Here is a 15621-nt window from a genome sequence, read left to right as displayed (position 1 = left end):
TCGTTCACTGTTATATGATAATTGAATAAATTTTCCCATAGCTTTTTACAGTTAAATGATGCGCCGTAAGTGTTAGAATATTTCATATCATTTGTATTTAAAGCCGTTAATTGTTCGTGCGCCTTTTTATCTCTTTGAAGTTTTGAAGTTGAAGATGAGACTGATATAGAATAATTGCTCGTTTTGCAAGTTTTAACGTTATTTCTCTCAGTTGTAACTGGAAATTCAGTGTTGATTGCGTTACTTTTGTTTTCTTAATCGGTTTTTGTTAACAATGTAGTGTTTCTTTACTCTGTCGTGGAGCTGCTGATTATGCTAAGATGGTCTTCATCTCCCTTCATTTTGGTTCTTGGATGTAATTCTTTATTGCTGGAGTCTTCAATGACTTCTAAATTCGTGTTGTCCGGTTGTAGAGATTGAGACACTAGCAAAATTGGACAACTTTTGACTAGACGTAGGAATGGACATTTAGATCATCCCATTTTTGTAAATTGTTTCGTAATGAGAGAATACATTTACATTTTCTCCTAGAGCTGTGTCATTTGCCGTGTCGGTATTCGTATCATTTCCTTGCAGCACATCCTAATTTTAATTGTCATCTGAACGGCGTTTTTTTTCTTCTCGTGAATGCAGCTCTTAATTTATTGAAGAAACAATTGCCACAAATAGACAAACATAAAAGTGCAAATCCTGTTACAAAAAGACCATTGAAGAGGCGTTTACCAACATGCATACCTGTTTTTTAAAAAAGGTTATTTAATGTTCATCCACTCTTACCGTTTATCGATTGAAATTAGAACACTTAGTGTCTCACCTATAGCAATTGTAAAATTATCTATTCAAAATACAACTAGTTTAAGTGAAACATGTTGGAAAAATGTTCATGTCATTTCACATATGAAATACTTTCAACCTATCATATATACGGGGAACAGTTACCGAAGAACACTCTTGACTTTAAAGGCTGTTCTCATTTATCGATACCTGAAGATCATGAACGGCATTTTCTGAAATTTTAATATATTAACAGAGGTACTGATTTATATAAGATAACATCAATATTACATCTTGATAATAATTCAGAAATAAATAAAGAGTACAAAATACGCCTATTTCTAGAATAAGAAACAAACTTCTAGTGCTCGCAAAACGGAGTGTGTTTGTGACCAATCTCAGTAAAAACTCGTCTAAATTGCATTTAATTGAAAAATCCACAACACTTACCATTATCTTGATGATATTTTGTATTTAGATAATCAATAATTTTCTAAATATACAGCCGAAATTTACCCAAAGAAAATGACTTTAAATATATCAATACAAACAGTAATACCTGTAGCTGTCCTTTCCTAGATTTAGACATTTCGGTTCAATAAGGGAAACTGTACACAACAATTTACGACAAAAGGGGCGATTGTGCGTCCCCTATTGTTAATTTTCCTTTTTTTGACGGTGATGTTCCTCGTATATCACAATAACTTTTTCGCTATGCCAGTGTCTGGTTGTGACGTTTAGGATTTCAATGAACGTTATCTGTGTATTACTGGTAAATTAATAAGTCAGGGATTTCGTTACCACAAGTTACTTAAAACCTTTACTAAATTTTTCCTTAGATATAAAGATTTTGTTTGGAAGTTTGTCTGTTTAGATACCATCCGGGTAAACTTATTGATGCTTTAAATAAACTTATTCTATAAAAGATTACCAATTCAACACTGTAATTAAATATTTGAATATTGTTTTTTTAGTAAAAATATTGATTTGGATATCAGTAAATTAAAATCAAACTACATATTATTATTATAGACATATGCACATTCATGGCTCTAAATCCATTTGATATTGGGTGTGTACTGATTAATATTTCAGACTTAGATGCATGTTTTTTTTTATTAGTTTTTTTTGGCTTCGAACTAGCTGTCAGTAACTGCGAGTATTCTCAAATCTATACTTAGTTTCTTTTTTGTTATAGGGATGTATACATACCCTGCCTAGTCCGATCTGTGTTTATATTGGACGTGTTTCTGCTTTGTATTGATCAGATGAGTTAAGCTCTTTTCAACTGATTTTTATAGTTTGTTCTTATGTTGTACTGTTACACCAGTGTCCAAGGTTAGGGAGAGGGTTTAGCGCCAAATAACTAGTTTAACCCCGCCACATTCTGCATGTACATGTCCCAAGTCAGGAGCCCGTAATTCAGTGGTTGTCGTTTGTTGCTGTATGTCAGATTTGTTTTCCGTTCATTGTTTTGTACATAAATCAGGCCGTGAGTTTTCTTGTTTGAATTGTTTTACATTTCATTTGACATTTCGGGACCTTTTAAAGCTGACTAAGCGGTATGGTTTTTGCTCATTGTTGAAGACCGTACGGTGACCTATAGCTGTTAACTTCTATATCATATGGTCTTCTTATTTTTATTTTTACAAGTAGATAGATATTCAGTGTCCACTTCACAAATACTATAAGATGGTCTTGAGTTAAAGCTTATAGGTGCTGAAGTTGTGTATCTTTTTATTTACTTTACAGTTTTCCCTTTATTTGTCTTCATGCTATTATGTTTCTTTTGGTCGTGTGACTTTTGACGTGACTCGGTTTTTATGCATCCGTTTTTGACTTTTGGTGTTACTGGTGCACGTGGGCCCTGGGATGCGATTCGGACGCAAATGGTTTTTACGGTGTTGATTCCATTTTGTATTTATGTTTGACTTAGTTTGTACTTTATCGAGAAAGTGTATACTATATACGATATGTACTATCAATTTATCAACTGCAAAAAGTTAATTGTTGGCGTCTTTAATCAAATTGATGTGTTTGTTTGAGTTTTTGGTCAGTTGTGTTGTATGTTTGTGAAGTATGTTTACACAGATTTGGTTTGTGTGTGCAAATGATTGTAAAATACATTAACCTATTATATCTGTTCAGGTTGCTCACCCAATTTTGTCGATATAACGGAACGACAAGCAACCGTAATACAAGTTAGAGATTTAGCTAGCTATAAAACCAGGTTTAACAGACATGACCTTGTGCAATGCCAAAATATAGGTATCGACAGATTGTAGAACCGTGAATGTACATATGTGTATAACATCAACATTTATTTGGGATTTGATTTATTCACAACAAAATCAATATTTATACTGATGAAAACCATATTCAAATATTTAACAGTGTGGAATTGGTAACCTTTCAAAAAAAATTTATTTACAAGATCGATAAGTTTACCCGGATCGTATCTAAATTACGAGTTTAACAATTTACCAGTCATACATAGATTACGTTCATTGAAATTCAAAACGACACTACACACACGGGTATAGCAACGACATTAGATAAAGAAACACCGTAAGATTGTGCCAAAGAAACATCATCGTCCAAAAAAGAAAAATTTTCCCTTTTGTCGTAAATTTGTGTGTAGTATTTCCTTTTAAAAATGAAGTATCTAATATAGAAAAATACAGTTATTGCTGTTTATATTTGATTTATGAAAAGTAAGTTCTTTTGTGCAAATTTCGGTAATATATTTAGAGAAATCTTGATTATTGAACGAAAACATATTATACAGATAACCGTAAAGGTTGTTAAATGTATCAATTCAATGGAATTTAGGTGGATCTCTGCTGAGTTTGGCCATTAACTGTGATTCATAACAGTACAGGAATAAGCCTGCTATTAAAGGGACGAAATTAGTGCCCACCCATAGGAATACCTACAACATGTCTAGAAACTATAATTGCCGAAACGTACATGAATGTTGTCAAGGAGAACAATTTACAGCTTTAATCATCCCATCACATCTCCAGTAACTATCTAGCATATTTACATTTTTTATTACAGAAGAAGCTTTGATTTGAGTTGCAGCAGATGAATTTGCAATCAGATTTGTTCAAACAACCATAGGATTAAATTAGACGAGTTTTGTTTGATAAGATTGTGTGAAAATGTAGTGTAAAGAGTTGAAAAGTTAAAACTGTCCACTTAATTAAAAGGACCATCATAAACACGTGATTTATCTAAAACATCCAATAATTTTTCTACACTCCAAAAATAGTAAATTCCACTATTATCACATGCTTTTTTTTAAAAGTTAATGATAAGTTCTTTGCTAGTAACTAAGGAACTCATTAAAATCACTTAAATATAAGTTGAGAACATTTGCTAGAGGCCGACATGACAGATATTTTACAAGTTTTCTGTGTGTGTAGTTTTGGTAACCAATACATAGTAGGGACTGGTACAAACACAACGCGCTCTGCGAGTACTTGAAGTTTGTTTCTTATTCTAGAAATAGGCGTATTATGTACCCTCTTATTCATTTCTAAGTGTTTTTCAAAATGTGATATTCGAATATTCATATATATTTTATCAGATTTTTGCCGTTTACACAAATATTTACAATAAGATGAAAGAGCGTCAATAATGACCCGACGACAATGTTGTTTTTTTGCGACTGTCATACAAGTGACAGGTTTAGCTAGCTATAAAACCAGGTTTAATCCACCATTTTCTTGTAAGAAGTCAGGAATATGACAGTTGTTATCCATTCGTTTGATGTGTTTGAGCTTTTGATTTTGCCATTTGCTAAGAGACTTTCCGTTTAGAATTTTCCTCGGAGTTCGGTATTTTTGTTTTTTTTTACTTTTTAAGCTTTTTTAGACGGAGGACGATATTTAGGTCCTTTTCAGAAAGTTTCTATAGCCAATATTCTTCACCTACCTGTTCCTTCGTTTGTTTCAGATGTAGACGAATCACTTAAGGTACTCTGGAAGCTTGTTCTTTGCCTGTCTGAAAATTACAATCATTTGAATATTTAAAGAATATATTCAAAATCTGTAGGTTAGAGTTCCATATGGCATCGCCCTCTCTACGAAATAAACATTACAACATTACAGTTTATTTCGTGGGGGTACCATATGGAATTCTTTCCAATAATGTAGATCATATGTTGACCTATAAACTTGTTTTGGGGATTTTGTCATTAGTTTGCTGCTTTTATGTGACTTTTACCATGAAACCACTTCTTTCGTTTCATATTTCAGAGTGTTCCTGGATATCTTGAGATTGATAGATTTCCTTAAATCGTCCATCTCTATTTTTTCCAATCAAGTTTTTAAACACATATGTCAAATCGTTTTCACAGGAACTTTCAAGATAATGTTGTCTCTATGCAAAATTATGATTTAAAGATATATCTCATTATCTGTTAAACTCATTTATATATTCTCTTATGGTTGTGGCTAGCTATCTAGTTCTTGCATGAATAAATAGTTCTCGTATCCCACTGCACGGAGTGTGATACGAAAATCTGCGTTGATTTGGTTGGCTTATTCAGCTTCACAAGACGATATTACGGCATTTCCATTGGTTATTCGTTAGGTCAATGATGACTTTCAAAGGTTAAGACGATTTACATTTCGTCCATGGCTACGGACATTGTGATTTCTTCAATAATATACAAAACACTCACACATTTCACCTGACAATTTTCTTTTTGTCAAATTGTATTACATTCTGAAGCGTACAAAAAGTCTTAAAATGTCTCATGTTAATGTTTGACACCGGAAAAGGACATATGACGTCATACTGGAATGTGCAAAAGACTGAATCAATATTTCGCGAAATTTTTAATTTTACACATTGAGAGTTTTGACAATATGTAAAATAGGTTCTGTATGTATGTGCCTGTCCCAAGGTAGGATCCTGTAATTCAGTGAATGTCATTTGTTGCTGTGTAACCTATTTGTATTTCGTTTATTTTTTGTACGTAAATTGGGCCGTTAGTTTCTTCGTTTGAATTGTTTTACATTTGTCATTTCAGGCCCTTTTATAGCTGTATATTTGGTATGGGCTTTGCTCATTGTTGAAGGATGTACGGTGACCTATATTGTTAATTTCTGTGTCATTTAGTTTCTTGTGAAGAGTTGTCTCATTGGCAATCATACCACATCTTCTTTTTTTATAGTAAGAACTTGTGAAAATTGGATATTGCTTGATATCAACTCGCCAAAGGCTCGTTTATTATTATATTGAAATTAAATAACTCGAGTTGATATCAAGCGATATCCCATTCTCACTCGTTAGGAAACCTTTAATTATCGAATGCAAATTAATATCATTTGTGAAATATTTTTTTTATTACACGTAATTTTAAATCGTTATATTTGCAAAGGGATGATGTTATATAGATACAATGGATAAGCGTGGATTCTTGAAAAGGAAACCATGAGCCCGGAGGGCGAATGGTTTGTTTTTCATGAATCTACGCTTATCCATTGTATCTATAACTTAAACTATTGTGTTAATTTCTTTTCAAAATTAAAGCCTTTTTCTTAATTAGAAGGTATTTTAAGTGAGTTTAAATAACCATGCTATCATGTCCAACGCTGCATTGAATGATAAATCATAGATCACAATTAATTGGTTAATAAAATACAAATATAACACAACGCTTCTACATTTAAAGATATTTATATTATCAGGCATCTGAATATTATCGGTTTTTATAAAATAAGACAAATCTAATAAAATTGAGGATGGAAATGGGGAATGTGTCAAAGAGACAACAACCCGACCAAAGACCATATATAAGATATACATAATAAGTATTTACCGAACAAGAAGCCCTAATTTTAGGCACATCACGATTTTCTCGCATAGGAATTTTCTAACAAACATTTGTAAAATTATGTAGTATAACAGATGAAATCATACTATATTTATAAAACAAAAATGGACAAATAGAATGTAATCATTTTCTTTTCAAATATTTGAAACAGCCAATAATAGTCCACAAACAAACGGTAAAACTCGTTATTGTTACAAAAATATCCACAATAACATACAAAACAAGAAAAAAAAAAAACAACAGGAAAACTAAAGAATAGGGACAACAAAAAGAATACAGGGATTCGAACCTAAACCGACAAGTCCCTATCTTTAACTCATTGATCTTAACCATGCTAACCTCGCGATTTCCTATTATGTATTTATAAAGGTACAAGCCCTGTGTGTCCTTTGTACAGATGTATATTATATGTTCATTTATGTATGTATAAATAATAGACATTTAAATTGTAACCCATTGGTAGCCGAGAAGTTTCGTCGATATGTTGATGACAGTCACACAAAACAGATTTTAAGGACGCGTTCGATTCCCAGTGTAGGCATATAGAAATTACAAAAATAAAGGTAAGTTTTTAAATTAATTCCATTAGTGAATAGAAATCAGTAAATTAGCCAATTCAAACTTAATGAAATTAGGCGCACAAAGGAAACAATTGAATACAATTTGGTGAGTTCATTTGAGCGACAGATTTAGGAAGCGTTGATTCTAGAAAAAGAATCCACGGTAAATGAATAGGCTGATGTCACAACAATGGTTTAAGTTATATAGATACAATGGATAAGCGTGGATTCTTGAAAAAGAAACAATGAGCCCGGAGGGCGAATGGTTTGTTTTTCATGAATCTACGCTTATCCATTGTATCTATAACTTCAACTATTGTGTTTATTTCTTTTCAAAATTAAAGCCTTTTCTTAATTTGTAAGTATTGTAAGTGAGTTTAAATAACCATGTTATCGTGTCCAACGATGCATTGATAAATCTCAGATCACAGTTAATTGGTTAACAAAATACAAATATAACACAACGCTTCTACATTTAAAGATCTTTATTTTACCAGGTATATGAATATTATCTGTTTATACAAAATAAGACATATTCAAAATTATTTCTAATAAAATTGAAAATGGAAATGGGGAACGTGTCAAAGAGACAACAACCCGACCAAAAAGCATATATAAAGTATATATTATAACGGTATGTTATCGAAATTTTTCTAGCACTCTAGGCACATCACGATTTTCTCGCATAGGTTTTTAATACAAACCATTGTAAAATTATGCAGTAAAACAGATGAAATCATACTATATTTATAAAACAAAAATTGATAAATAGAATGTAATAATTTTTGTTTCAAACATGTGAAATAGCCAGTAATAATTAAAAAAAACCGGTAGAACTCGCTATTATTACAAAAATATCCACTATAACATGCAAAATTAAAAAAAAAAACAGGATAACTTAAGAATTGGAACAAAAGAGAGAATACAGGGATTCGAACCTAAACCGACAAATCCCTATCTTTAACTCATTGATTTTAACCATGCTAACCTCGCGGCTACCAACTCATACTATACGACTGCCTATTGTGCCTATATAAAGGTACAAGCCCTAAGTGTCCGATGAACCGATGTATATCAGATGTTCATTTAAATATATAAAAAAGACATCTATGGTGTAACCCATTGGTAGCCGAGCGGTTTCGTCGATGTGTTGATGTCAGTCACACATAACAGATTTCAAGTAAGGGTTCGATTCCCAGTGAAGGAATACAAAAATTAAAGGTATGTTTTTAAATTAATTCCATTAGTGAACAGAAATCAGTAAATTAGCCAATTCAAACTTAATGAAATAAGGCACACAAAGGACACAATTGAATATAATTTGGTGAGTCAATTTCAGCGGCAGATTTAGGAAGCGTCGATTCTAGAAAAAGAATCCACGGTAAATGAATAAGCTGACGTCACCACAATGGTTTAAACATTAAAAATCCATTCTTGAAGTTCCTGTTTCAAGTAGGAGACTAATGTTCTCTAATACTTGTCTCCTGCAATTTGAAGATTATTTAATTTCACACATATGTATTTTGATTATGTTCTTTCCATTATTAATCCAGACTTTTCTGATTGTATCCCACTTATATATCCTTCTGAAAATAGAGATTAGAGAAACCACAGATACATCTTCCTTCGCCTCATTACTAGACATTTACCTCGAATTTGACAACATCAGTAATCTCCGTACCCAAATCTATGAAAAACGAGACGATTTCAATTTTGAAATTATAATTTTTCTCACCTTAGCAGCAATATACAAACTTCAACTGCGTATGGAGTAAACGTTTTTCAACTCATACGGTATTCAAGAGTTTTAAGCTGATACTCAGACTTTGTAAAACGTCGTTGGTGTCTGAGCAAATAATTAATGAGCCAGTGCTTTGTCAAAGAAAGTCTCGTCTTTTTTCTCAAAAAGTTCATAGAAAAGGACAAAGAAGTTCAGTATTAAGTGTTTACTTCACAAATAATAAAATATGGTCTTGAGATAGATTATATGTGCTGAAGTTGTGTATCATTTTATTTACTTTAAAGTTCTCCCTTTATTTGTCTTCATGCTTTTATGCTATTTTTGGTGGTATGACTTTTGACGTGACTCAGTTTGTATGCATCCCGTTATCGGGTTTTTTACTTTTGGTGTAGGAGGGTCCCGAGGTGTGATTCGGACGCAAGAGGTTTGTACAGTGTTATTTCCATTTTGTTTTCCCTTGTTTTTATATATAATTTGATTTGTACTTTTTCGAGAGAGTGTATACTATACCCGGTATGTACTTTCAATTACGAAAACCGTTTTGGCGTCTTCGTTAAATTTATTGATATGTTTCTTTATAATTTTTGGCTAGTTGTGTTGTATGTCTCTGTGATGTATGTCTACACAGTTATGGCTTTTGGATCCCAAATTATTATCACATTAAACATTATGTCTGTTCGGAATGTTCACCCCATTATGTCAATATAACGGAACGATAAACAATTTTCATACAAGTGGGATGCTTAGCTAGCTATAAAAACAGGTTTTACCCACTATTTTCTTGGGAAAATAGTTTTATCAAGGTAGGCATATGACAAACCAAAGTACTTTTTACACTCTAAAAATAGTTAATTCCACTATTTTCAGGGAATTAATTACAAAGGTTAATGATTAGTTCTTTGATACTTTAAAAAAATAGTTAAAAGCACTGAAATTTTAGTTGTATAACACTTCTTAGAGGTTGATTTGAAATGACATCTTACTGCGTTTTTGTGTAGTGTAGGTAACCAATTCATAAAACTTTATACGTGTTTGGCTTTCTAACTATTTAGATCTGAGCGTCACTGATGAGTCTTATGTAGACAAAATCAAATTATAAGCCTGGTACCTTCGATAACTATGGACCTTCAAAAGTTCAAAAGAGACATTAAGCTGATATATGGTAATGATATGATTGTTTACTATATGACGCACGGACTTGAATGAAGAAGAACTTATAATTTCAATAATGTATAGTATAGTATTTATTTTCGGCATACCATCACTACATTGTCGGATGCTTTGTGAGTACTTGAAGTTTGTTTTATTCTTATAGGCGTATTATGTATTATTCTAGTTATATAAAAATTCTTTTCAAAATGTGATATGCACAATATTCATATATTTTTCATCAGGTTTTTGCCGTTTTCACCAACATTAACAATAGGATGAAAAAGAGTCGATGATGACATGACGACACTGTTTTCAATCTATTTTAGACTGAGGACAACGATATATATGTCCTTTTTCATACAGTTTCTAAAGACAAATATTCTGTACATACCTGTACTGTCTTTTGTTTCAGACGAACCACTTAATGTGCTCTGTTGGCTCATTCTTTGCTTGTCTGAAAAATTATAATTATTTAATTATATCAATAATAAATTTGAAAATGAAAAAGGGGAATGGGAAATGTGTCAAATAGATGAAAACCAACCGAAGGCCACCACTAGGTCTTCACACAGTGAGAAAATACCGCAACCAGAGGCAGACCTCAGCTGGCCCCTAAACAAAATGTGTACTTCTTCAATAAAAATGGACGTCACATTAACCTCCAAAACATAAAATGAACAAAAACTAATAAAATAAAATATATACAAGACTAACAGAGGCCCGCCCGAGGCTCCTGACTTCGAACAGGCACAAAAATCCTGGTATGACCGTGCTGATATTGGGGTCTCGTGATGATTTCCGGGCCGATATGGAAAAAGCCATGTGTAAATCTGGATATCTCCTTATCTGTTTAACTCATTTAGATGTTATTTTCGAATGGATTAATATTTTTTGTGAGCTATTATTTTAAACATAATTTTTAAACGATATATTTGCAAAGAGACGATACATAAAAAATCCATAAAAAAAGCATAAAAACAACAAATAACAGTTATTTAGAGCTTTTTTATAGCCTATAACAATTTTGAAATAAAGAAAAATCATTTATCAGAGACTTAAAAATCATCAAATATACATTCGACTTCCGATGTATTGAGTGTAAAAACGTGATTTACAGTCAGAGAATAACATGACCTTATGCAATGCCAAAATTTAGGTATCAGTTGCAATGGATTAAAATATGGAAGTTTTTGGAATAATTCCATTTTCATTTAAGAACCGATTGTAATTGTAGTGATATGGTGTTTGAAATTCTTGGTTAGTTCTTGTCTTAAAAAAACAGTTATGCTGCGTTTTGGTTTGCATGGATCTGTTGTTGTGTTGTATATACACGGTGGGTAAGGTTGTCCTGCGAGAGAACGTTCTGTGCTGGTGATTTGGTCCTGACTGGTGCTGGTGATCATTGAAAATATGTACACAAAGACGAAAATGATGATTTTTGACGTTTTCTCGAAAAAAAAATGGAAGGGAACAGTTTAGATGTTTTAATTTTATTTCTAATGGGATCATAGACAAACAATTTAAACTGTGACCCTCTAAACTGTTTCAGTAAGCGTAACACAAAAGTGCTCATTTTTAGAAAATTTAGAACTGAAAAAATAAAACAAAAAAGCTCTTGGAGTCTGCTTTCTAAACCTCAATCCCAACAATAAAATTATTTTGTGAAAAAAAACCTGTCCAATTTATTAAAATTGTGCATTTTTTCAGTTTAGACATGTCCTGATTCTGTGCTGGTGGGTCCTGGCATTGTGCTGGTGGGTCCTGATACGGTGCTGGTGATTTTTTGTAAAAAGTTGGTTCTATTTGAAACAATCGTTACAGAATCAATAAAATTGGACAGAGAATTATATTTAATCGGATTTGTGACTCCTATTTTTACTTTTGTGCATCCATTTGGCTGTTTTATAAGACTTTTCAAACAATCTTAACTTATATTACATAAAATGGCAACATCTCCCATCCAATATCAGATGAAAATATATCTAATTAGAATAACTTTATTTAAGATATTAAATGCCCTTAAATTGACGATTCTTCACATAATATGCTAAATAAAACAGTTTGAGAATGTGCTTAAGGTAAAGCGACATTTATAACGACAATAAACGTTTGAATGGTTTATTTCAGTTAAATATACGAGGTAAGATAATCTAACTACTGATGCCTCTAAATTCTTCCTAAATATATACATTTTTCCAATACATTTCGACTGGATAAAAAAACGACCTAGATTTGCTCTTCATACATGACTAATAAAAACTTACTAGAATTGAACAAGATGTGAACAATTGGAAGTCAAAGTATGACCTTCAACATCGAGCAAAAACCATAACAAATACTAGCTAAAAAAATGAAAACGATTAAAAAATGAAGACCTTCGGCCTGATTTGAATGAAACAAATTTGAACAAAAAACAAATATGACAGATAGCAGCCAGCGACAACCACTGGTTTTAAGCAATCATAACAGGGCTTAATATATTTGTTTGCGCTCTCCAACCTTCCCCACCTCCACCCACCATACCCCTCCCCACCTCCACCCACCCAACCCCTCAACACCTCCACCCACTCAACTCCTCCTACTTTCCCCCTTCATTGGTACAGTGGTGTAACAACACAACACTTATTACACAAAATAATAACATAAAGACACAAATAAACGAACCATGAGTACTCGTAGCTGAAAGCAGATCTCCTAATTACTTTTGTACCTTATGACGTAGATTGACAAACGTTGGAGTAAGTTCACGAATTGTAAAAATTGGCCCTTAGATTTTGATGTTCTTTTAATCGGGTCATTATACTGCAAATTTCACATACAAAAAGTTATGATATAACTATTAATACAAAATAACTTTATTTTTGCACATCGTTTTAAAAAATGAGGAAGTATGGACTCTTTAGGTATTTCATATTTGCGTTGTAACATCAGTTTTGGTCAAATTTTCAATTAAAAGTTTTTGTGTCTAGGGAATTAATATCATCATTGGCAACTCTAGGTTACAGTAGTTATCAAAGGTACCAGGCTTATAATTTAATACGCCAGACGCGCGTTTCGTCTACATAAGACTCATCAGTGACGTTCAGATCAAAATAGTTAGAAAGCCAAACAAGTATAAAGTTGACGAGCATTGAGAACATTTTGGATCCTAGGTTGCGGCCAATGTTTTCCTCGTGCTTTTAGGTAAAAAAAAAACCTCAAAATCATCGTATTTTGACAATATGTCCAAAATCTGCTGATTTGAAGCCAACAATGTACTCTTATGAAGAGATTTAACAAAAAAGTAAGGCTTTTAAGATATATCCATTTTAGAACCAAAGTATGGCCGTTTGAAATTTTAAGATAAATTTGAAATTCAAGGCCATCCTTGACCTAAAGTGAACCTTGTCCACAAGGCAGTAACATGAGAAGAATCATGAGATCAGGATGTGTCAAATACCAAAATTAGGTCACAATAACCTTGACGGCGACCATTCACCCCTATGACAGTTATTGCTAGGGGCACAACTGATCTCTGGAGACCTGGGTCAACCAAACTAAGTGTGCAAATTCATTATGGGAAAGTGATTTCAGTAAGATAAGGTCATTGTGGTTTTGATCTTTGACCCCCAGAAATTTGACTGACCTTAATAATTGATATGACTGAAAGCCAAAAATCTCAAATTGCCATATTCTCAATTCTGAATTTCACAGCAGCAACCAAATTGCACGTACACAGGAAAAGGGGAAGGATGGGATGGATAAAAGTCCCGCTGTGCGGATAGCTCTAGTTTATCGTAATCACAAGAACGGTCCCATTTATATATTATATAATCCCATTGCTAGAAATTATCAGTAATCACCGTTCGTTGAAATGGATTTGCAATATTTGAAAACTTGATATTGAAATACTGTAAGATTTTCAATACTGGGAAGATCTTTTTTTCTAAATTTTCCCACCAGGCAGTACGTACTTTTTGTAGTTGTAAATGTGTATTTATCAATTTACCTGTGGTAATATGTTTCATTAAATCTTCAAAATTTCTTTACTTAACTTTTCAAACACATGGGTTTACTTTTTTACGATGAATTATCAAAGACACCATGTTGTGTGTTTAAAATATTGATTTTAACTCATTCTAGTTTAACTATTCAATTATGAAATATATATATTCTTTTCAAATGATTATTATTTTACACACATAACTTACAGTCGTTTTATTTAAAAAGAAACTTTATGTCAAAAATTCATGCTAATAGTATTAGTTGTAGACTATTATGATCTATAAGTTAGGTCTTGGATTTGGACGATTTGGAGGAAACATTACACTTAGGACTATCAGGAACAATCTGGATATTGAAGATCAATAAGATCATCTATTACTCAGATGTTCTGTTTTGATATTGTTTATAATTTGTTAATATTTCTGCAGCATAGAAGATAAACATTTTAAATAAACATGTGTTTCAAGCATTCAGCATTTTTCTTGTTAAGAGCACGACTATGTGACATATCAGTTCATTTCAAACTACTGCTTGGCAGATTACAAAAATGTAGAAGAAGACAGTCGCGAAAGCATGGTCATATGAATTAGATTATCAGGTTTTTGTCAAAATTCACATTATCAATATTGTAGTACATGCTATTAATTTATCTAATGTTAAAATTCAAATGCCTTACTCCGTTTGACCTGAACTCAATCGTACAAGTCTCGAGGGCTGATATTGACCGAGGCTAGATAATACATCTGATATGAAAAATTACATGTTATGATTTTTTTATCATATGCTTCAACAATGGAGAAAAATAACAGTTTAATATAATTTTATACAGACGATAAATAAAAATTTAACAAAACATAATAAACCCTGTTGAAAGATCAACAACAATTTTGTAAAGTAACTTTCTAAATTATGATGGAAACTATGAAAATGCATTTATTGTATCAATTGATAATTTGCATTATACAGAATATATTTTCCTGTTACCTTATATATGTTTTGTATCCTACTTAGTATTTTTTCACCGAAACCGTAGAATTGAGGTGTATTTTCCGGAATTTGCCGAGTAACGCCGGAATGCCATGCGATAACGTTACGGAAAGGCATGTAATAATAGCTGAAGCATGCGATAAAATTTTCATATCAGCCCGCTAAACACCAATTCGGAAAATATGGAATTTACGTAAATTTAATGCTATTATCATACTGTAAAAAATATAAGTAATTTACTCTAGGTTTATGATAAATATAGATTATAACATGGCATTTTTCATATCAGATCCCTTATCAGCCCTAGGTCATGATATCAGCCCGAGAGCCGACAGGCTCAAGGGATGATTTTGACCATGGGCTGATAAGGGGTCTGATATGAAAAATGACATGTTATGTTTCTTTATCATAAACTTCAGCAGAAGCCATACAGACAAGAAAAACTTTTTTAAAACTTTATAAAATTCATTTATTGTATTATTTGTTTTGCATTTTTTAATAATATATTTTCCTGTTTCCTAATATTCGTTCTTTTAATCTGCTTGGTTATGTTTTTTTCACTAAAATGTACCACT

General features: G+C 32.2%; 1 protein-coding gene and 1 long non-coding RNA gene across 2 annotated transcripts in view; one reads left to right on the top strand and one right to left on the bottom strand.

The window, feature by feature from the left end:
- The window catches only part of LOC127724604 (40S ribosomal protein S4-like), a 399059-nt gene that overhangs the window by 190792 nt on the left and 192646 nt on the right, over positions 1-15621 (top strand). The gene's annotated exons all lie outside the window — the stretch shown is intronic.
- The window catches only part of LOC127724624 (uncharacterized), a 30114-nt gene continuing 19220 nt past the window's right edge, over positions 4728-15621 (bottom strand). Inside the window, exons 3-4 of the long non-coding RNA XR_007992612.1 lie at positions 10467-10529; positions 4728-4782 (exon numbers count right to left, since the gene is read on the bottom strand). This is a non-coding gene — a long non-coding RNA (uncharacterized LOC127724624). The remainder of the gene's footprint in view (positions 4783-10466; positions 10530-15621) is intronic.

Source organism: Mytilus californianus, unplaced genomic scaffold (assembly GCF_021869535.1).
Source record: "Mytilus californianus isolate M0D057914Y unplaced genomic scaffold, xbMytCali1.0.p SCAF_14, whole genome shotgun sequence".
Classification (NCBI taxonomy): Eukaryota; Metazoa; Mollusca; class Bivalvia; order Mytilida; family Mytilidae; genus Mytilus; species Mytilus californianus.
The sequence above is the reverse complement of the archived record's forward strand: the minus strand, read 5'-3'. Positions and strand labels throughout refer to the sequence as shown.